This window comes from Equus caballus, chromosome X, assembly GCF_041296265.1.
Source record: "Equus caballus isolate H_3958 breed thoroughbred chromosome X, TB-T2T, whole genome shotgun sequence".
Taxonomy (NCBI): domain Eukaryota; kingdom Metazoa; phylum Chordata; class Mammalia; order Perissodactyla; family Equidae; genus Equus; species Equus caballus.
The window spans coordinates 59838778-59863389 of NC_091715.1; positions in this window are offsets into that span (position 1 = coordinate 59838778).

Here is a 24612-nt window from a genome sequence, read left to right on the forward strand (position 1 = left end):
TTTGTGTGTAACACTCCTCCTGGCTTCTCTGAAATCATGTGTAACACTCCACTCTGTTGTTTCTGACTTTGTGTTTAACACAAACCCCTGGGTGTCTCTGAATTAGTGCATAATGCTCCCCTTGTGCCTCTGACTTCATGCATTACACTCCCCCTGGGGTCATCGACTTCTTGTGTAACACTACCCCCGGCATCTCTGACTTTGTCACACTCCTCCTGGCATCTCTGACTTTGTGTGTAACACTCCCTGTGGGTTTCTGACTCCATGTGTAACACTCCCTCTGGTGTCCCTGACTTCATTTGAAACACTACACTTGGCATCTTTGATTTCGTGTGTGACAATACCCATGATGTCTCTGACTTTGAGTATAAAACTCACTGTTGTGTTTCTGTCTTCATGTGTCACAATTCACCTGGTGTCTCTGACTTCATGTGTAACACTCCCCATGGTGTCTCTGACTTTGTGTCTAACACTCCCCATGCCATTTCTGATTTCATGTGTAACCCTCAATGTGGAGTCTCTGACTGTGTGTAACTCTCCTAGGTGATGTCTGTGAATTCACATATCACACTTCAGCTGTTGTCTCTGACTTCATAAGTAATACACCCCTGCTGTCTCTGACTTCATGTGTAAAATTCCCCCTCTTGTCTCTGATATTGTGGGTCAGACTTCACCTGTCACCTCAAATTTCTTGTGTAACATTCCCCGTGGTGTCTTTGTCTTTGTGAGTCACACTCTGCCTTGCATCCCTGACTGAGTGTACCACATTCCCCTTATAGTCTCTGGCTTCATGTGTAAGACACCCAGTGGCATCTTTGACTTCGTTTGTAACACTCTCCCTTGTGTCTCTGATTTCGCGTGTAACACTACACATGGCACATCTTCCTTAGTGTCTAACACTCACCATGGTGTCTCAGAATTTGTCTGTAACACTTCCCATGTGGCTTCTGACTTCATCTGTCACACTTCCCCTGTCATCTCTGACTTCGTGTGTGGCACTCCCCATGATGTCTCTGACTTTGTTCCAAACACACTGATGTCTCTCACTTTCTGTGTAACATTACCCCTGACTTCGTGTGTGAACTCTCCTCCTCGTCTCTGATTGCCTGTGTAACACTCACCCTGTCGTCTCTGACATTATGTGTAAAAATCCCCCATGGTGTCTCTGACTTGGGCACAAATGTCACCAGGGCATCACTGACTTCATTTGTAACACTCCCCATGGCGTCTCCGACTTCATGTGTCACAGTGCCAATGGCAATTCTGAATTCATGTGTCACCTTCCCCCGACATCTCTGACTTTGTGTGTAACAATCGCACTGTTGTCTATGACATCGTGTGTAACACTTTCCTGTTATCTCTGAATTTGTGATTAACACTCCCTCTGTTGTCTCTGACTTCATGTACATCACTCTCCCTGTCATCTGTGGCTTCATGGGTGCCACTCCATCTGTCATTCTTGATGGCATTGTGTCACACTAACCTTGGTGTCTCACACATCTTGTGTAACACTCCACATTCCTGTGTCATATGCTTTCTGGCATCTCGGAATGAGTATGTAACACTCACCATGGCATCTCATTTCATTTGTAACATTGACCCCGGGTCTATTATTTCCTATGTAATTCCACACCTCGCATCTCTGAATGGGTGTGTAACACTCCCCCTGGCATCTCTGACTTCATGTGTAACAAACCACGTGACATTTCTATGTGCATGCACTCCCACATGCCATCTCATACTTGGTGCATAACACTCCCCTTTCATCTCGGACATTGTGCAGAACACTCCCTCTGGTGTTTTGTACTTTGTGTGTAAGACTCCCCATGGCGTCTCTGACTTCGTCTGTCACCAAACCCCACCAAACCCCAAATGTCATCTCTGACTTTGTGTGTCACATTCCCAAAGTTGTCTGTGTCATAGTGCGATACAATATCCCTGTTGTCAATGACATCATGTGTAACACTCCCCCTGGTGTCTTTGACATCATGAGTAACACTCCTCTTTGGCATCTTTGACTTCATGTGTCACACTCCTCCATTGTCCTGACTTCACACTCACTATCCCACTGGTGTCTACTTCGTGTGTAACACTTCCCCTGTCATCTCTGATATCATGTGTCACACTTCCCCTTTTTCTCTGACTTTAAATGTCACACTCGACATGTTGTGTCTCATTTTGTGTGTCACACACCCTGTGGCGTCTCTGAATTCCTGTGTAACAGTCTCCCAGGTGTCTCTGACTTCGTGTGTCATGGTCCCCCTGGTGTATCTGTCCTTGTGTGTAACACTCCACGTAGCATCTCAGACTTCATGTCTGACACTGCCCCTGCTGTCTCTGACTTCATATGAAACACTCAACTTGGCATCTTTGAGTTAGTATGTAACTCAACCCCGTGGCATCTCTGACATCAACTGTCACATAAATCCTGCTGTCTCTGAATTCCTGTCTCTCACTTCCCCTGGAGTTTCTGAGTTCCTGCATAACACTACCCCTGGTGTTTCTCATATTGTGTGCCACACAACCCCTGCTGCCTCAGACTTCGTTTGTAACAATCCACCTTTTGTCTCTGAGTTGCTGTGTAAAACTCCCCCTCACATATTGATAACCTGTGTAAAACTCCACCTGGTGGCTCTTATTTAGAGTGTCACACTCCCCTTGGATACTCTGACATTGTGTGTCACACTCCACATGGCATCTGCAACTTCATGTGTCACACTCAACATGGTGTACCTGATTTTGTGGGCAACACTCCCTTTGGTGTATTTGAATTCATGTGTTACACTCCACCTGGTGTCCCTGACTTCCTGTATCACACTACCCCTGGTGTGTATGACTTCGTGTGTAACTCACCCAATGGCATCTATGACTTTCTGTGTCACACTTCCACTTATATCTCTGAGTATGTGCATCACACTCCCCCTGCCATCTATATCAACGTGTGTAACATTCCCAATGGCATCTCTTACTTTGTGTATAACACTCAAACGGTCATATCTGACTTCATGTATCACACACCCAGTGGCATCTGTGACTTCATGTTTCACACACCCCCTGTTGTCTCTGACTTGGTGCATGATACTCACCCTGGTATCATTGTTTTTGTGCATAACACACACTCGGTGCCTCTTTTACTTCAGGTGTCACACTCTCCCTTTCGTGTTGGAATTTGAATATCACTAACCCCCAGGCTTCATTGACTTCATAGTAATAGTCACAGTCGCATCTCTGATTTTATGCACCACAGTCTTCTTGTCTTCTTTGATTTTGTGTGACAGAGTCTACATGGTGTCTCTGGCTCTGTGTGTTACACTTCCCCTGTCGACTCTGAATCCATGTGTAATACATTCCCATGGTGTCTCTGACTTCATGTGTCACCCTACCTGTGGCATCTCTGAATTCCTGTGCAACACTCCCCTGGCATGTCTGACATCGTGTGTCACACATCCCCATGGCATCTCTGACTTCATGTGTCACACTACCCCTGGTGTCTCTGACTTTGTGTGACACACTTCCCCTCGTGTCTAGGACTTCATGTGTCACACTCAATGTTGTGTCTCTGCCTTTTTGTTTCACATACTTCTTGGCTTCTTGTACTGTGTGTGTAACACTCACCAAGGCATCTCTGATTTTGTTTGTAACAATACCCCTGGTGTCTATGACTTCTTGTGTATTATTACACCTAGAGTCACTGACTGGGTGTGCAACACTTCCTCTGGAGTCTCTGAAGTCATGTGTAACAAACCACATCACCTTTCTGTCTTTGTGTGTAACAATACCCCGTGGTGTCTCTGGCTTCAGGTGTAACACTCGCCCTTGTGTCTCTGATTCCTGTCTCACACTCTCCTTGTAGTCTGTAACTTCATTCATAGGACTGCACCTGTCATGTCTAACATCGTGTGTAACACTCCCCTTCGTATTACTGACTTCGTGTGTAAGTCTCCCTGTGGCATTTCTGACTTTGTGTGTCACACACCAAATGTTTCCTCTGACTTCATGTGCCACACTCCCACTGTCTGTGTCATCATGTGATACAATACACTTGTCATCACTGACATTGTGTGTGACTCTCACACTGGGGTCTGTGACTTCCTGTGTAACACTCCCCCTCTCATCTCTGACTTCCTGTGTAACACTCCATGTGACATCTCTGACTTCATCTGCCACATTTCCCTGGTCTCTTTGACTTTGTGTGCTACAATCCCCTGGGCATCTGTGACTTCCTATGTCACACTCCCTCGGGCACCTCTGACATCGTGTATAACACTCCACTTGGCGTTTCTTCCTACTTGTATAACAACACTCAGTGTGGCATCTCTGACTTCATGTGTCACTCTCTGCTGGAGTCATGGTCTTTATGTCTAACACTCCACCTGGCATCTTTGATGTCATGTGTAAAACTCACCATGGCATCTCTGACTTCTTTTCACAATCAACCTGGCAGCTCTAACTTCTTGTAACTCACTACCCCTAGCATCTCTACTTTTGTGTGTAACCGTCATCATGGCACCTCTCACTGGTGTCACTCTTCCCCTGGCATCTCTGACTTCTTGTGTCACACTCCCACTTTCATGTCTGGATTCACGTGCCACATATTTCCTGGTGTTTCTGACCTTCTGTGTAACACTACCCCTGGTGTTTCTGACTCATCGTATTACACTCACCCTGGTGTCTCAGACTTCATGTCTAACAGTCCCAGTGGTGGCTCTGACTTTGTGTGTCACACTCCACCTGCCTTCTCTGAGTTTGCGTGTAACACTCCCTGTGCCACCTCTGACATCATGTGTAACACGTGATGTGGTGTCTCTGACTTCTTGTGTAATACTCCCATTGGTGTCTTTGACTTTGTGTGTAACACTACCCCATGGCATCTCTGAATTCATGTGTCACACTCCCCCTCTCATCTCTGACTTGGAGTGTAACACTCCCTCTGTTTTCTTTGACTTGGTGCTTAACACTCCCCTGTGCCATCCCTAAATTTGTGTGTAACAATCCCCCTGGGTCTCTGAGTTCATGTGAAACACTCCCCTTGTCATCTCTAACATTGTGTGTCACACTCCAGCTGTCATCTTTGACTTCATTTGTCATAGTCCCTGTGGCATCTCTGCCTTCATGAGTAACACTCATCCTGTCATTTCTGATTTCATGCATAACACTCCCCATGGTCTCTCTGACTTCATGTGTAACATTCCTCCTGGTTTGTGTAACATCGTGCATAGCACTCCCCCGTGGCATCTCTGACTTCATGAGTAACTCTCCACCTGGGGTCTCTGACTTCATGTGGTACAGTCTGTATTGCGTCTCTCACTTCCTGTGTCACACTCCCGCAGTTGTCTCTGACAGTGTGTGACACAATCCTCCTGTCATCTCTGACTGCATGTGTCACTATAGCCCTTGTGTCATTGATTTCCTTTGTAATGCTCCCCCTGGGGTCTCTGACTTCATGTGTAACACACCCCTCCTGTCTTTGGCTTCATGCTTAACACTCTACCGTGACATCTCTGAATTTGTGTGTCACACTCCCCCTGTCGTCTCTGACTTGTTGTGTAACACCTGCCCAGTTGTCTTTGACTTCAGGATTAACGCACTCCCATGGGGTCTCTGACTTCATCTGTAACAGTCCCTCTGTTGTCTCTGACTTCGTGTGTCACACTCTCCCTTTCATCTCTGACTTTCTGTGTAACACCTTCCCTGTTTTCCTTGACTTCATGTGTGACACTAAACCGTGGCATCTCTGACTTGGTGTGTAACAGTCTCCCTGTCATCTCATGTCGTTTGTAGCAGTCCACATTTCTTCTCTGACTTCGTGTGTCACACACTCCCTGTTGTCTCTGACTTGGTGTGAAACACCTCCCCTGTGGTCTTTGAGTTCATGCATAATCCTCCACCTGTCATCTCTGTCTTCCTGTGTCACACAAGGCCTCGTGTCTTTGACTTTATGTGTAACACTAAACCTGGTGTTTCTGACTTCATGTGTCACACTCACCCTGGCATCTCAGACTTCATGGATAACAATCCCCCCTGTGTGTTTGGGCTCATTTGTAACACTCCCTCTGGAATATCTTACTTGGTCTGTGACACTCCAATAGTCGTCTCTGAATTTGTGTGTCATAATCCCTCTGACTTCTCTGACTTTGTGTGTCACACACTCCTGGCATCTTTGACTTCATTTGTCACGCTCTCTCTGGCATGTCTGACTTCATGTGTCACACTCCACCTTTGTCTCTGAAATTGTGTTTCTCAGTTCCCCTGTCATCTCTGTCTTTGTGCATCCCAAAACCCCTCTCATCTCTGATTTCATGTGTCATAATCCACCTGGCATCTCTGACTTTGTAACACTCCATGTAGCCTCTCAAACTTCATGTGTAACACATGTTGTGGTATCTTTGACTTCTTGTGTAACATTCCATGTGACGTCTCTTACTGGCTGTGTCGTGCTCCCCATGGCATTTCTGAATTCTTGTGTAACACTCCCTGTGGCATTTCTTACATTGTGTATAGCACTCACTCTGTTGCCTCTGACTTCTTTTGTAACACTCCCCCTGATGTCTTACACTTTGTTCCTAAAACTTCCCATGGCTTCTCTGACGTTGTATTTAACACTCCACTGGTGTCTCTGACTTCGTGTGTAACATTCCACATGGTGTCTCTGAATTCATGTGTGAAACTCCCTGGGGCATCTCTAACCTCTTGCCTAACACTCCCCATGTCATCTCTGACTTTGTCACACTCACCCTTGCAACTCTGACTTCATGTGAGACACTCCCCCTGTTCTATCTGACTTCATGGGTAACACTCCACGTGGCATCTCTCAATTCATGTCTAACACACCCCTGTTTCATCTCTGACTCCCTTTCTCACAATCCCCCTGTTGTCTCTGACTCTTGCATCACAATCCCCCTGGAAGCTCTACTTAATGTGTAACATCCCACCAGGCGCATCTGACTTTGTGTGTAACACTTCATGTGGCATCTTTTACTTCATATGTCACAGTACCCTGGCGTCTTGTAGTTCCTGTGTTAGAGTCCCACTGGCATCTCTGACATCGTGTGTAACACTCCCTGTGGCATCTCTGACTTTGTGTCTAACACTCACTGTTGTGTCTCTCACTTCCTGTGTAACACTGCACAAGGCATCTCTGATTTCCGGTGTCAGACTCCTCATGGATTCTCTGGCTTTGTGTGTAACACACCCCTTGGTGGCTCTGACTTCGTGTGTCACAGTGCCCTGGCATCTCATATTTCCCATGTAACACTAAACATGGCATCTCTGACTTCATGTGTAGCACTCATTGTTATCTCTCAATCCGTGTGTTACCTTCCACATGGCACTTCCTCCCTCGTGTGTAACGCCCCCCCGGTGGCATCTCAGAATTCATATGTAACACTCCTTGTGATGTCTCTGACTTTGTGTGTCACACTCTTCATGGTATCTCGGACTTTGTGTGTAACACTCCACCTGATATCTCTGACTTCATTTGTAACACTTCCCCTTGGTTCTCTTTGTGTATAACACTCTATGTGACGTCTCTCACTTCATGAGGTACATAGCCCCTGGTGTCTCTGACTGCATTTCTAACAATGCATGTGGCCTTTCTGCCTTCGAGTGTAACACTCCCTCATGGTGTCTCTGACTTCCTATGTAATGCTCCCTCTGTTGTCTCCGACTTCCTGTGTCACATTGCCTCTGTCATCTCTGACTTGGCGTGTAACACCTCCCCAGTTGTATTTGACTTCATGTGTAAAACTAAACCGTGGCATCTCTGACTTGGTGTGTAACGATCTCCCTGTCATCTCTCACTTCGTTTGTTGCAGTCCACATTTCATCTCTGACTTCCTGTGTAACATTCTACATGGTGTCTCTGACATCCTATGTCACACTCAACATGACCTCTCGGACTTCATGTGGTACATACTCTCTGACGTCTCTGACTATTAGTGTAACACTCACTGTGGTGTCTCTGATTTAGTGTGTCACAATCTACCTGGAGTCTCTATCTTCATGTGTCATACTCCCTCTGGCATCTCTGGCTTTATGTCTAACACTCTCCCTGGTGCCTCTGACTTTGTAGCATCTCTGACTTGGTGTGTCACACTCCCAAAGGCATCTCTGACTTTGTGTGTTGCTCTCCACATGTGGTCTCTGCCCTCATGTGTAAAACCCACTGTGGCGTCTCTGACTTCATGTGTAATTCTCCTATGTGACATCTCTAATTTGTGTATCACACTCCCCTGGCCTCTCTGAATTCGTGTGTAATATTGCCCCTGGCACCTCTGACATGGTGTGTCACAATCCCACTGTCCTATCAGACTTTGTTTGTAAACCTCCAAATGCTGTCTCTGACTTCACATGTAACACTCCCCATTGTGTCTCTGACTTTGTGTGTAACACTCCCTTGGCATCTGTGACACCATGAGTAACACTACATGTGGCATCTCTAACTTCATGAATCACACACTCCCTGGTGTCTCAGAATTCCTGTTTAACACTATTCCTGGTGATTCTGACTTCACAATTCAGATTTCACATGTGGTCTCTGACCTTGTATGTCACACTCCCCTTGTTGTCTCTGTCATCTCATCTCACACTTCACATGGTGACTCTGACTTCATGTGTCACACTACCCCTGGCATATCTGACTTCATGTGTAACACATCCCTTGGAGTCTGTGATAGCCTATGTCTCAATCTGCTTTTGTCTTGTGCTTCCTGTGTAACACTAAATGTGTGTAACACTCCCCCTGCTGTCTCTAACTTCATGTGTAGCACTGCCCCTAGCATCTCTGACTGTATGTGTGACACTCCCCCATTGTCTCTGAGACTGTGAGTCACACTTGCCCTGGCATCTCTGATTTAATGTGTCACACTCCCCTTGGCGTCTCTGAATTCTTGCATCACTCTCTCAGCGGTCTCTCTGACTTTGTGTGTCACACACCTCATGGCATCTCTGAATCATGTCTGAAATTCACCCTCTCATCTCTGATTTTGAGTGTCACACTCCACCTGGCATCTTTGACTCTGTGTGTAGCACTCCCCATTGTGTCCGTGACTTCATGCATAACACTCCCTATGTCATCTATGACTTCGTGTGTCACACTCTCTGTGATGTCTCTGAAGTTGTGTGTAACACTCCACCTGTCATATCTGACTTCTTGTGTAACTGTAACCATGGTCTCTCTGAAATCGTGTAACACTCCCCCTGTCATCTATGTCATCATGGATAGCACTCCCCTGTGGGTCTCTTACTTCATGTGTAACACTCCACCTGGATCCTCTGACATCATGCACAAGACTCCACCTGTCATCTTGGACTTGGTGTGTAACACTACCCCTGGTGTCCGTGACTTCTTGCATAACCTTCACTCTCTCCACACTGTCTTCGTGTGTAACAGTCCCCTGGCATCTCTGACTTTGTGTGTAAAAATGCCCCTGTTGTCCCTGACTTCATGTGTAAACTCCACATGCCATTTCTGCCTTCATGTTAACCCTCCCCCATGGCATTTCGGACTTCATGTGTAACACCCCATTTGGTGTCTCTTAGTTCATGTGTCACACTACCCATGACTTCATGGACTTTGTGGGTAACACTCTCAGTGGAGTCTCTGAATTCCTGTGTCACAGTCCTCCTGTCATCTATGACATCACCTGTAACACTCCACATAGCCTCTCTGACTTCATGTGTAAAACAACCCCTGGCTTACTCTGCTTCATGTGTAACACTCCCACAGTATCTCTCACTTTGTGTGTAACACTACACGTGGTATCTCTGAGTTCATGTGTCACACACCCCCTGGCATCTCTGACATCATGTGTAACACTACCAGTGGTGTCTCTGACTTCATGTGTTGCATTCAACCTTTCATCTCTGAGATGGTTTGTCACAGTCCCCATGGCATCTGTGACATCCTGCATAACGCTTCCCTTGGTGTCTTTGACTTCATGCCTAACACTCCCCAGTGGCCTCTCTGACTTCTTGTGCAGCTCTCCCCCTGTTGTCTCTACTTTGTGTGTAACTCTGATTGACATATCTGATTTCGTGTGTCAAACTCTACCTGTCATCTATGACTTCATGTGCCATACATACCATGATGTGACTGACTTCGTGTGTAATACTCCCCTATGGTATCTCTGACGTGTGTCACATTCTCACTGTCTTGTGTGACTTCATGTGTAACACTCCCTTTGTTATCTTTCAGTTCATGGGTAGCACTCCTCCATGGCATCTCTCTCTTCATGAGTAAAACTCTCCCTGTTGTCTGTTGACTTTGTATTTAACAGTCACCTGTGACATGTCTGACTTCATGTGTCACACTTCCACTGTTGTCTCTGACTTGCTTGTTATACTCCCCTGGTGTCTTTGACTTCATGCATAACACTGCACATGGTGTCTTTGAATTCATGTGTAATATTCCCCCTAGTGTCTGACTTCATTTGTAACATGCTCTGTGGCATCTCTTACTTAGTGTGTAACACTCACCCTGTCAACTCTGAATTTGTTTGTCACAATCCACCTGTCGTCTCTGACTTAGTGTGTCACAGTCCCTGCTGTGTCTCTGACCTGGTATGTCACACTACACCTGTTGTCTCTGACTTCATGTTTCAGTAACCCCCTGATGTCTTTGACTTCGTGTATAAACACTCCACTTGACGTCTCTGACTTTATGCATCACAATGACCCTGTACTCTGACTTTCTGTGTCACATTCATCCTGGAGTATCTGACTCTGTGTAAAACTTCATGTGGGATCTCTGACTTTGTGGATAACACTCCCCCTGTCGTTTCTGATTTCTTGTTCATCATTTCCCAGTTGCGTCACTGTCTTCCTGTGTCACACTTCTTTTAGTGCCTCTGATGTTGTGTGTAACACTCGCCCTCTAGTCTCTGATTTCTTCTGTAGCTCTCCTCCAGCATCTCTGATTTCAAGTGTAACACTCCACCATTCGTCTCTGACTTCATGATTCAGAATTCCCCTGTTGTTTCTGATTTTGTGTGTTCAGAATCTATTCGGTGTTGATGATTATGTGTGTAACACTCCTCGTGGTGTCTGTGACTTCGTGTTTAACACTACCTCTGAAGTCTCTGACTTCTTGATTCACAATCCCCCTGTCATCTATGAATTCGTGTGTAACAATCTACCTAGTGTCTCCCTTTGTGTAACACACCCTCTTGGTGTGTCTGAATTCGTGTGTTACACTATGCCTTCATTTCTGATAGTGGCTAATAATCCAAATTTTGTCTCTGACTATATTCATAACACACCTGCTGGCATCTCTGACTTTGTATGTGACACTCCCCATGGCGTATCTGACTTCACCCATCACAATCATCCTGGCATCTGACTTCGTATGTAACTCACCCTTTGGCATCTCAGATTTTGTGTGTAACAATACCCCTTTTGTCTCTGAGTTCGTGTGTAGCACACCACTTGTCATCTCTGTCATCATATTTAAAACTCCACCTGGTATCTTTGAGTTCATGTGTCACACTTTCTTTCGTGGCTCTGACTTCATGTGTCACACTTCCCATAGTGTATCTGACTTCGTGTCACACTTGCTGTGGCATCTCTGACTTTGAATGTCACACATACTTGTGACTCTGACTTCCTGTGTACCACTACCCCTGGTGCTTCTGACTTCCTGTGTCACATTCCCCCTGGCATCTCAGAATTCCTGTATAAAAATCCCACTTGTGTCCTGAGTTCATGTGTAACAGTCCCGTTGCATCACTGACTTCATGTTTGACTTCATGTATTATAGTCCTCCTTGTCTCTCTGACCTCGTGTGTGACAATTCACATTACACACCTCAATGACTTTGTTTGTATCATGCTCCCGGTGACTCTGACTACTTGTGTCACAAACCCTAGGGCATCTCTGACTTCCTGCATAACATTAGGGGGATTGTGAAGCAGAAAGTCAGAGACACTATGGGGAGTGGTACACACGCAGCCAGAGATGCCAGGGGGAGTGTTACAGAAGAAACCAGAGAGGGCACATGATAGGTCACAAATAATGAGAGACTCCAGGGGAACTATGACAGATGAAGTCAGAGAATCCCAGGGGAGTGTTACACAAAAAGTCAGTGATGTCTTTGTGAGAGTTATACATGAAGTCAGGGACACCATGGGGTGTTTACACACGAATTCAGAGATGCCAGGTGGAGTGTGAAACACAGTCAGGGATGCCATGTGGAGTGTGAGACAAGAATTCAGAGATGACATGGGGTTGTTATACATGAAGTCAATGATGCAGGGGTTGTGACACACTAAGTCACAGACACCAGTGGAAGTCTGACACATGAAGTCAGAGACACCAGGGGGATTGTTACAAATGCAGTCAAAGAAACCTGGGGTAGAATGACAAACGACATCAGAGATGACAGATGTTTTGGGACACAAGAAATCAGAGACCACAGGTAGAGTGTGACACATGAAATAAATGACACCAAGGAGTGTGTAACTCACAAAATGAGAGACGCCATGCAACAGTATTATGTATGAGGTGAAACACACCAGGGAGAGTGTTAGACACGAATTAAGAGAGAATAGACAAAGTGTTACACATCACATCAGAGATGCCACGGTGACCATGAAACATGAAGTCAGAAACAGCATGTAGATTATTACACATATAAGAGAAACCAGGGGTTGAGTTACACACAGACTCAGAGATGCCTGGGGGAGTGTTACACACGAAGTCAGAGAGGCAATTTGGGGTGTTACACACGAAGTCAGAGATGATGGGGGACTGTGAAACAGGAAGTAAGAGATGTCATGTGGAGTGTTACACACAAAGTGACCGATGCCAGAGGAAGCGTTACACACAAACTCAGCACCCTGGAGAGTATTACTGATGAATTCAGAGATGACATGGAGGTGTGTTATACACGAAGTCATAGATGCCAGGTGCAGTGTTACCCATGAAGTCATAGATGACACAGTGTGAGTGAAACACAAAAAGAGAGATGCAAGGGTGAGAGATAAGAAGTCAGAGACCACAGGTGGAGTGTTACACAAAATGTGAGAGACACCACAGAGAGATTGACACACAAAGTCAGAGACACCACTAGGAAGTGTTACACTTGAAGCCAGAGATTACAGCGGCAGTGTTATGCATGAAGCGATAGATGCCACGGGAAGTGTTACACAGAATCATAGACAACAGGTAGAGAGTAGAATAAGAAATTGGAGAACACAGGGAGAGTGCAAAGCACAAACTCAGAGACATGAGGGGGAGTGTTATATATGACCTCAAAGACACCAGGGGTTTTGTGACACGTGAATACAGAGATGACAGAGGGAGTATAACACATGAATTCAGAGATGCAATGGGGGTGTATTATGCATGAAAACAAGGATACCAAGGGGAGTGTTAGGCACAAAGTCAGAGACACCATGCAGAGAGTTACACACTAAGTCCAAGATGACGTGTGTGTAACACACAAAGGGAGAAATGCCATGTGGAGTGTTACACACATAGTCAGAAACACCACATGGAATGTTATACATGAAGTCAGAGACACCAGGAGGAGTGTTACATGGAGTCAAAGATGCCATGTGGTGTGTTACACAGGAAGTCTGTAATAACAGGGGGAGTGTGACACACGAAGTCAAAGATGCCAGGGAGGGGTTGGATTGGTGGTGCAGCAGTTAATTTTGCATGTTCCACTTTGGCAGCCCAGAGTTCCCCCTTTCTGATCCCGGGTGCGGACATGACACCGCTTGGCAAGCCATGCTGTGGTAGGCGTCCCATATGTAAAGTGGAGAAAGATGGGCATGGATGTTAGCTCAGGGTCAGTCTTCCTCAGCAAAAAGAGAAGGATTGCCAGCAGATGTTGGCTCGGGGCTAATCTTCCTCCAAAAAAAAAAAGACTCCAGGGTGAGTTTGACACAGGAATTCAGAGACACAAGTTGCAGAGTGCTACATGAAGTGAGAGACAAAAGGGGGAGTGTGATGGATGAACTCAGAGACAAAAGCGGCAGTGTGACACATGAAGTCAGAGACCCCACTGGTTGTGTTACACACAAAGTTAGAAGCTACAGAGATTGTGTGATACATGAAGTCACAGGTGCAAGGCAGAGTGTGACACATGAACTCAGAAGCAAAACAGGGAGTGTGACACATGAAGTCAAGAGTACAGGGAGTGTGAAACACAAAATCAAAGACATCATGAAGATTATGATACAAGAAGTCAGTTGCCAGGGGTAGTGTTACACATGAAGCCAGAGATGCAATGGTGTTTGTTACATGCAAAGTCAGAGATGCCAGGAGGTGACACATGGAATTAGAGCCACCAGGGTTACTGTTACACAAGAAGACTGAGAGGCCACAGGGGAGCATTACACTCGAAGGCAGAAACATCACATGGTGTGTTACAGATGTAGTCAAAGACTCCAGGGGCCGTGACACATGATGTCAGAGAGTCCACATGGAGTGCTACACACGACGTCACAGACACCTTGGGGAATGTTACAACCAATCTCTGAGACTACACAGAGAGTGTTACACACGAAGTCTGAGATGCCAGCAGGAACATTAGACATGAAGGCACAAACGTCATGTGGTTTGTTACAAATAGAGTCAGTGACCCCAAGGGTAGTGTTACACACCAGTGAGAGATGACACTTGTGGTATTACACAGGAAGTCGTAGACACCAGGTGGAGTCTTACAAATGAAAACAGAGGTGTCACGGGGAGTGTTACACAAACTGAGATGTGAAGGAGTATGTGAAACCCGAAGGCAGAGACACAAGGTGGAGTGTTACACACAAAGTCCGAGATGTCAGGGGGAGTGTGAAATAGTCATTTGTGAATTTGTATGTCACACACCCCGTGGCATGTCTGACTAAGTGTGTAACATTGACAGAGGTGTCTCTGACTTTCTGTGTCACAACACCCTGTCGTCTCTAACTTTGTAACACTCCACCTGGCATCACTGACATCATGTGTAGCACTCCTCCTGGTGTCTCTGACTTCTGGTATGACACTCCTCTTGTCGTCTCTGATATCCTCTATAGCACTCACCCTGGTGTCTTTGACTTTGTTCATGAAAGTTCCATGTGACATCTCTGATGCATGTGTCACACACTCCCTGTTCTCTATCACTTCCCGTGTAACACTATTCCTGGTGTTTCTGACTTCATGTGTCACATACCCCCTTGTGTCTCAGATTCATGTGTAACAATCCCCCTTGTGTCTCTGAGTTCGTGTGTAACACTCCCCTTTGTATCTCTGACGTCATGAGTAAAATTCCAAGTGACATCTATGACTTGCTCTGTCTTACTCCCTTTGTTGTCTCTGACATCATGAGTCACACTCCTCCTGGCATCTGTGACATCATGTCTCACACTCCCCCTTTTTCCTCTGAGTAGGTGCATCGCACTCCCCTGTCATCTATTACTTCTTGTGTAACAATACCAATGGTGTCTCTGATTTCGTGTCACACTCCATGTGGTGTCTCTTACTTCATGTGTAACACTCCATGTAGAGTCTGTGTTTTCGTGTGTAACACTCTTCCCGGCACATGTACTTTCTTGTGTAACACACTACGTTTTGCCTCTGACTTCGTGTCTGACAATCCACCTATCTCTGACTTCATGTGTCACACTTCCTGTGGGGTCTATGACTTCTTCTGTCACACATACCCTGGTGTCTCTGACTTCCTGTGTAACACTACCCCTCCTGATTCTAACTTGCTGTGTCAGACTTCCACTGGTGTCTCAGACTGTGTGTGTAACCATCCACCAAGCATCTCTGAGTTTGTGTGTCGCACTTCCTCTCATGTCTCTGAGTTTGTGCTCACATTCTCCCTGCCATCTATAACTTCATGTGTAACAGTCCAACTGCCATCTTAGACATTTTCTATAACACTCCCCCTGTTGTCTCTCACTTTATGCATAACACTCCCCATTGGAATCTCTGATTTTGTGTGTCACCCACTCCCTAATGTATGTGACTTCCTGTGTAACACTACCACTGCTGTTTCTGCCTTCATGCGTCACCACCCCTGGCATCTCAGACCTCGTGTGTAACAATGCAAATTGTGTCTCTGTGTTCACGTGTAACAATCACCCTGGCATCTCTGGTGTCATGTGTGAAACTCCACCTGGCATCTCTGACTTCGTGTGTCACAATCCCCATGGCGCCTGTGACTTCTGAGTTCATGTATAACACTCACCCTGGCATCTCTGACTTCTTGAACACTCCATCTGTCGTTTCTGATTTTGTTTCATAATCCCTTTGGCCTCTCCTACTTTGTGTATCACTGTGTCCCTGCCATCTATAACTTCCTGTGTCACACTTCCACTGACATTTCTAACTCTGTTTATAACACTACCTCTGGCATCTCTGAATTTGTGTGGAACATTCCCCAAGCATCACTGACTTTGAGGATCACACTTGACCAATAGTGTCTGACTTCGTGTGTCACATTGCCCCAGTTGTCTCTGACTTGGTGTGCTGTGCTCCTCTTGGTGTCTCTGACTTTGTGTGTCACACTCCCCCTGTCATCTCTGACTTATTGTGTAACACTCACTGTGATATCCCTGACTTTGTGTGTCACAATTCCCCTGGTGTCTCTGAGTTCGTATTTCCCACTCCCTCTGGCATCTCTGACTTGGTGTATAACAATCCTCAGGCATCTCCAACTTCATGTGTAACACATGCCCTGGTGTTTTTGACTTCCTATGTAACATTACACCTTTTGTTTCTGACTTTGTTTCACACTCCACCTGCAGTCTCAGATTTGGTGTGTAACACACCCCATGGCATCTCTGTCTTCATGTCACATGCTGCCTATCTTCCTTGAGAAGGCATATCACACTCCACATGTCATCTCAGAATTCATGTGGAACACACCTCATGGCATCTCTGATTTGGTGTGTCACACAACCCCTGGCCTGTCTGATTTCGTGTGTCACAATCCCCTTGGCATCAAGGATCTTACCTGTCAAACTCCACCTGGCATCTCTGACATCCTGTGTACAACTCCGCTGTGGAGTCTCAGAATTCTTTTGTAACACTCATAGTGACATCTCTGATTTCCTGTGTCACACTACCCCTGGCATCTCTGATTTTGAGTATAACACTCATCATTACATCTCGCACTTCTTGTTTCACAATCCTGGTGTCTCTGTCTTCATGTGTCACACTCCAACTGCCGTCCCAGACTTCGTGTATCCCACTCCCCGTTTCATCTCTGCTTCCTTGTGTAAAATAACTGGTGGCATCTCTGACTTCATGTGTCACTCCTCCCCTTATGTCTCTGTGTTCATGTTTCACACTCCACTTGTTGCTGACTTGGTGTGTCACACTGCAACTTGGGTATCTGACATTATGTGTCACACTGCCCCTGGCATCGTGGATTTCTGTGGAACACACCATGTGGCGTTTCTGACTCTATGTGTACCACAAACCCTGGAGTCTCTGACTTCTTGTGCAACACACCACTTGGCGTATCTTTCTGTGTAATGCTCCCTCTGTTGCCTTTGCCTTTGAGTCTAACACTCCCCTGTGGAGTCTCAGACTTCTTGGGTAATGCTCACACTGGTGTCTCTGATTTCCTGTGTCACACTACCCCTGGTGTCTCTGACTTTGACTATAATGCTCACCATTGTGTGTCTGACTTAATGTGTGACAATCTGACAAGTGTCTCTAACTTCATGAGTCACACACCCTTGGGCATCTCTGACTCTGTGTGTAACACATCTTCTTGTGCCTCTAACTTCCTGTGTCATAATTCCCCTGGCATCTCTGACTTCACATGTCACACTCACTTTGGCATCTGGGACATCATGTGTCACACTCTCCTGACATCATGACTTCGTGTGTAACAATCACTGAGCTGTCTCAGACCTTATGTATCACATTACACCTTGTGACTCTGACTTTGTATGTCACTCACCCCATGGCATCATGATTTCATATAACAATCCCCTTGCCACCGTTGTATTTGTATGTCACTCTCCACCTGGCCTCCCTGACTTCATGTATCAACTCACCATGTTGTCTTTGATTTTGTGTGTAACACACCCCTTGGCCTCTTTTCTGTTTGTCACATTCCTTCTGGTGTCTCTGAGTTCATGCTTCACTCTCCTTCCACCGACAATAACTTCGTGTTTAACATTCCCACTGGCATCTCTGACTTTGTGTATTAAACTCTTGATGGCATCTCTGCCTTCATGAGTATCAATCCCTGTAGCATCACTGACTTCAAGTGTCACACACGACTGCAGCTTGTGTGTCTGACTTTGTGTGTCATACTCCCCATTGCATCATCAACTTTGTCTGTAACTCACCACATGGAGTTTCTGACTCCATGTGTAACAATCCAACTGTCATCTCTGAGTTCGTATGTAACACTCCACATTGCATCTCTGACATCATGTTCACATCCCTCTGGCCTATTTGACTTTGTGTGTGACAGTCCGCGTGGCATCCTGACTTCGTGTGTCACACTACCCCTCTCAACTCTGACTTCATGTGTAACACTCCCCATGGTGTCTCTGAATTCCTGTTTCACACTCCACAAAGCATCCCTCACTTTGTGTTCACATTCCCCCTCAAGTGTCTGACTTCATGTTTAAAACTGCCCAAGGTGTCACTGACTTCAGGTGTCGCAATCACCCTTTCTTCTATGACCTTTTTGCTAACACTGCACATGGTGTCTCTGAATTCCTGAGTGACACTCTCCCTGGTGTCTGTGAATTTGAGCCTAAAAGGAACCCTGGCGTCAGTGTCTTTGTGTTTACACTCTCCATGGTGTCTCTGACGTTTTATGTCAAACTCCTGGTGGTATCGCTGTCTTCTTGTGTAACACTTCCGCTGATGTCTATGACTTCTTATGTAACACTCCCCCAAGTTGTCTCCTAGTTCGTGTGTCACACACCCTATGTTGTTTCTGACTTCATGTGTCACACTCTCCCTGGTGTCTTTGACTGCCTGAGTAGCACTCTCCCATGTGTGTTTTATTTTATTTAATTTTTTTTGGAGGAACATTAGCCCTGAGATTACATCTGCTCCCAATCCTCCTCTTTTTGTTAAGGAAGACTGGCCTTGAGCTAACATCCGTGCCCATCTTCCTCTACTTTATATGTGGGCTGGCTGACACAGCATGGCTTGCCAAGCAGTGCCATGTCTGCACCCGGGATCCAAAATGGTGAACCCCGGGCCACCAAGGTGGAATGTACACACTCAACCACTGTGCCAGCAGGCAGGCACCCCATGTGTGTTTTGATTCCTGCCTAGCACTCACCTTTGGTGACTCTGATTTTGTGTGTAACATATCCCGTGTCATCTCTGACTCCATGTGTCACACTCCCTCTCATGTCTCTGACCTCATGTGTGACACTACCCCATGCATCACTGACATTGTGTGCAACACTTGCCCTTGCATCTCTGACTTTAGGTGTTACACTCCACCTGTCATCTTTGACTTCATTTGTCATGCTCCCCCTGTTATCTCTGAATTATTTGTAACAATCCACCTGCTGTCTCTGAGTTCGTGTGTGACACTCCTTTGTCATCAATGAATTTGTCTGTAACACACTCCTGGCAGATCTAACATTGTATGTAACACTCCATGTGGTGTCTCTGACCTAGTGTGTCACACTCCACCTTGTGTCCCTGACTTCATGTATCACACTCTGCCTGATGTCCCAGATTTCATGTATCAACTCACTTTGGTGTCTCTGAATTCATGTGTAACTCTCCCAATGGCGTCTATGACAACTTTGTGTGTCACCCACGACCTCTTGTCTCTCAATTCATGTGTAGCAATCCCCGTGTCAGAGACGACACTGTGTCAGACACCAGCTGTCATCTTTGACTTCATGTGTCACCCGCCTGGTGGCTTCTCTGACTTCGTGCATAACACTCATTCATTTGTCTTTGATTCCATGCATTACACTCCCCCTGGTCTCAGATTTCATGTGTCACACTCCCCCTGGTGTCTCTGACTTCCTGTGCAACACTCCACTTGGTATCTGTGAATTCGTGTCACACACAGCCAATGGCATCTATGACTAGATGTGTCACACTCCCCTTGGCAACTCCGAGTTACTGTGTAACACTAACCTCGTGTGTTAGAATGTCTAGTGTCTTTCTCTTCTTGTGTCACATTCCAACTAGCGTCTTTAACACTGCATGCAACACTCCCTGTGGTGTCCCTGAGTTCATGAGTCACATTTCCCCTAGTGTTCTGACTTTGTGTGTCACACTTCCCCTGGCATCTCTGACTTCAGTGTCTCACTTCCCCTAGCATCTCTGACTTCATGTGTCACATTCCCATTGGCGTCTCTGACTTCATGTGTAACATACTCCATGATGTCTTTGAATTCGTGTGTAACGCTACCCTGGTATTTCTGACTTCGTGGGTCACACACCCCAGGACATGTCAGACTTCATGTGTAACACTCTCTGTGAAGTCTCAGAGTTCGGGTGTAAAAGTCCCCCTGGTGTCTGTTTCATCTTGTTCAGCACTCCATGTGGCTTCTCTGACTTCATCTCACAGGCCCCGTGGAGTATCTGACTTTGAATGTAACACTCCTCCATGGTGTTTTGGACTTCTTGTATAACACTCCCAATGGCATCTCTGATTTCGTGTGTCAAACTCCTCCCAGCGTCTCTGACTTCAAGTGTATCACTCATCCTTGCATCTCTGGCTTTACATGCAGCACTCCCCCTGGTGACCCCCTGGTGACTGACTTCTTGTGACAATCCCCATTGTGTCTCTGACATCATGCTTTACACATCACCTCTGGTCTTGACTTTGTGTGTCGCACTCTACAGGGCATCTGTGACTTCCTGTTTCACACTCCCCCATTGTATCTGACTTCTGTGTAAAAATCCAATTCTTGCCTCTGAAATAGAGTGTCACCCTCACCATGGTGCCTCTGAAATCATGTGTCACACTGCTTGTGGCATCTCTGATTTTGTCTCTCACACACCCTGGTGTCCCTGACTTCATGGGTAACACTCCCACATGGCAACTCTGAATTCGTCTGTAACACTCCCCCCCCGACATCTCTGACTTTGTTTTCACGGTTTTCCTAGAGACTCTGATGTGTGTGACACTCCACGTGCCCTCTCTGACTTCATGTGTCACACTTTGCCTGGCATCCATGTCTCTGTGTGTAACACTCCCCCTGGGTCTCTGACTTCTTCTGTAACATTCCACTTGGCGTCTCTGATGTCATGTAACACCTCCACTCCCATGTCTGAATTCTTGTGTAACACCCAACGTGGCGTCTCTGACTTGATGTGTAGCTCTCCTACATGGAACCTCTGAATTCATGTATCATACCTCCCATGTCGTTTCTGACTTTGTGTGCCACACTCACCTGGAGTCTCTGAGTTCCTGAGTAACACTCCCTCTGGTGTCTCTGACTTCATGTGTAACACACCGTCATGGCAGCTCTGAATTGGCGTGTAACACTCTCACAGGTATCAATGACCTCATGTGCAACTCTCCCACTGGTGACTCTGACGTCCTTTTAGTCCCCCTAGAGTCTCTGTTGTCATGTGTAACACTCCACATTCCCACACTGATTTCATGTTTAACACTCCCCTGGCTTCACTGGCTCCATGTGTAATACTCCCTTTGGTGTCTAAGACATTGTGTGTCACAGTTACCATGGCATCTCTGACTTCTTGCATAACACTACCTTCATAAGACTACCAGGTCTTTCTGACATCTTGAATAACAATCCTCCTGGCTTCTTTGATTTCATTTGTACCATTCCTCCTTGGAGTCTTTGATTTCGTGTGTAACATTCCCCCAGACATCAGTGACTTTTTCTGTTACAATCCCCCTGATGTCTTCGAGATCTTTTGTCACAGTCCCCCTGATGTCTATAATGTGTGTAACTCTCCCTTTGACCTCTCTGACTTCGTGTGTAACACTCCCACTGGCATCTTTGGTTCTGTGTGTAACCCTTCACCCATTGTCTAGGACTTCATGTGTAACACTCCATGTGGCATCTCTGTCTTCGTGTGTACCACTCCCCCTGACTTCCCTGACTTCATTTGGAACAACCAACGTGGCATCTCTGACTTCATATGTAACGCACCACCATGGAATCTCTGACATTATGTGTCACAATCCCTATGGTGTCTCTGACATTGAGTGTAACACTCACCATTTTGTATATGAATTCACGTGTAACTCTCCCCCTGGATTCTCTGACTTCATGTGTCAAACTCACCCTGTTGTCTCTGATTTCATGTCACTCTACCACTGGTATCTCTGAATCTGTGTGTAAAAATCCCCATCATCTATGACTTCGTGTGTCACACTTTCCATTGTTTCTCCGAGCACGAGTGTCACACTCCCCGTCATCTACAACTTAGTGTGTGACACTCCCAATGGCATCTCTGACTTCATGTGTTGCATTCCCCATGGCATCTCTAACTTCAAGTGTCACACATGACCTGTTGTCTCTGACATCGTCTTTAAGAGTCCCCATCGTGTCTCTGACTTTCTGACGTTATGCGTAACACTGCACCTGGCGTCTCTGACATTGTGTGTAACATACACCTGTGGTGTCTTTGACTCATGCATAACACTCCCCCAGGCATTACTGTCGTCATGTGTTACACTCCCCCTGGTGTTTCTGACTTCGTGTTTCACACTGCTACTGGCATCTGTGACTTTGTGTGTCACACTCCTCTTGGTGTCTTTGACTTCGTGTCTAACGCACTCCCTGGTGTCTCTGAAATCCTGTGTAACACTACCACATGTGCTTATGACTTGTGCCTTGAACCCACTGGCATCTCAAATTTTGTGTGTAACACTCCCTCTGGCGTCTCTGTCTTCGTGAGTCACACTCTGCCTGGCGTCCCTGACTTTGTGTATCACACTACCCTTGTCGTCTCTGACTTCTCATGTAACTCTCTCAGTGGCATTTCTGATTTCATGTTTCACACTCCCCATTGTGTCCCTGAGTTCATGAGTCATACTCCCCATGTTGCCTCTGACTTCTTGTGGCACACTACAACTTGGCTCTCTGGCTTCTGTGTCAAACTATGCCTGGTGTCTCTGACTTTATGTGTCACAATCCCACTAGCCTCGAGACTTTGTGTGTAACACACCATGTGGAGTTTCTGACTTAGTGTGTAACACTAACCTTGCTGTCTCTGACTTCATGTGCAACACTCCATGTGGCCCCTCTGAGTTTGTTTTGTACACATCTCCTGGTGCCTTTGACTTCATTTGTATCACTCAACATGGCCTTTCTCCTTTTGAGTGTAACGCTTAACCATGGAGTCTCAGACATCTTGCGAAGCACTCAAACTGGGGTCTCTGATTTCATGTGTCACACAACCCCTAGAGTCTCTGACTTAGAGTGTAACACTCACTATTGCATCTCTGGCTTCGTGTTTAACACTCCCCCTGGTGTCTTTGATTCATGTGTTACACTCCACATCTTGTCTGTGACTTCCTGTGTATTGATTCCCCTGGCACCTCTGACTACATGTAGAACACTCCACATGGCATTTCTGCATACATGTATGACACTTTCCCATGCCATCTCATACTGCCTATGTAATACTCCATGTGGCTTATCTGACTTTGTGTGTCTCATTCTGCCTGTCATCTCGGAATTCATGTAAAACACTCCATGTGACATCTCAGACTTGGTTTGTCACTGTCCCCCTTGTGTCTCTGACTTCACATGTAACACTCAATGTGGTATTTCTGCCATCCAGTGTAACAGTCTCCAGTCCATTCTCGGACTTCTTATGTAACACACACACTGGCGTCTCTGATTTCTGGTGTCACACTACCTCCTGAAGTATCTGATTTTGAATGAAACACTCACCGTGGTATTTCTGACTTCGTGTGTCACAATCCCCATGGCACATCTGACTTCTTGAGTCAGCCTTCCCCTGGCATCTCTGACTTTGTGTGTCACACTCCCCATGGAATCTCTGATTTTGTGTTTAATACACTCCCTGGTTTCTCTGACTTCCTGTGTAACACTAGCCCTGGGATTTCTGACTTGTGTCACTTTCCTCCTGATGTCTCCAATTTTGGGTGTAACACTCCCTGTGGCAATTCTGACTTTGTGTGTCACAGTCGCCCTGGAGACTCTGACATGGTGTATAACACTCCATGTGCATTGTCTGACTTCCTGTGTAACACTCTAACTGATGTCTCTGCCTCCACGTGTAACACTCCCCCTGGCACCATGACTTTTTGTATAACAATCCCCATGCCCTCTGACTTCTTGTGTCACACTCCACCTGGCATCCCTTACTTCGTATACCACAATATCTTTGTCGTCTCTGACCTCGTGTGTAACACACCTGGTGGCATCTCTGACCTTATATGTCTCACTCCCCATTGTGTCTCTGATCTTGTGTGTCACACTCCCCATGTCGTCTCTGACTTCCATTGTCACAAACCCCATGGTGTGACAGACTTCTTGCACTACAATACCCCATGGCATCTCTGAATCCTGTGTCATCCTCCCCTGGGTGTCTTTGACTTCATGTGTATCAATCCCCCGTGGTGTCATTAACTTTGTGCGGAATACCCCCTGGTGTCTTTGACTGCATTTGTAAGACTCCCCTTGGCGTCTGTGCCTTTGTGTTTAACACTCCACCGGTAGTCTC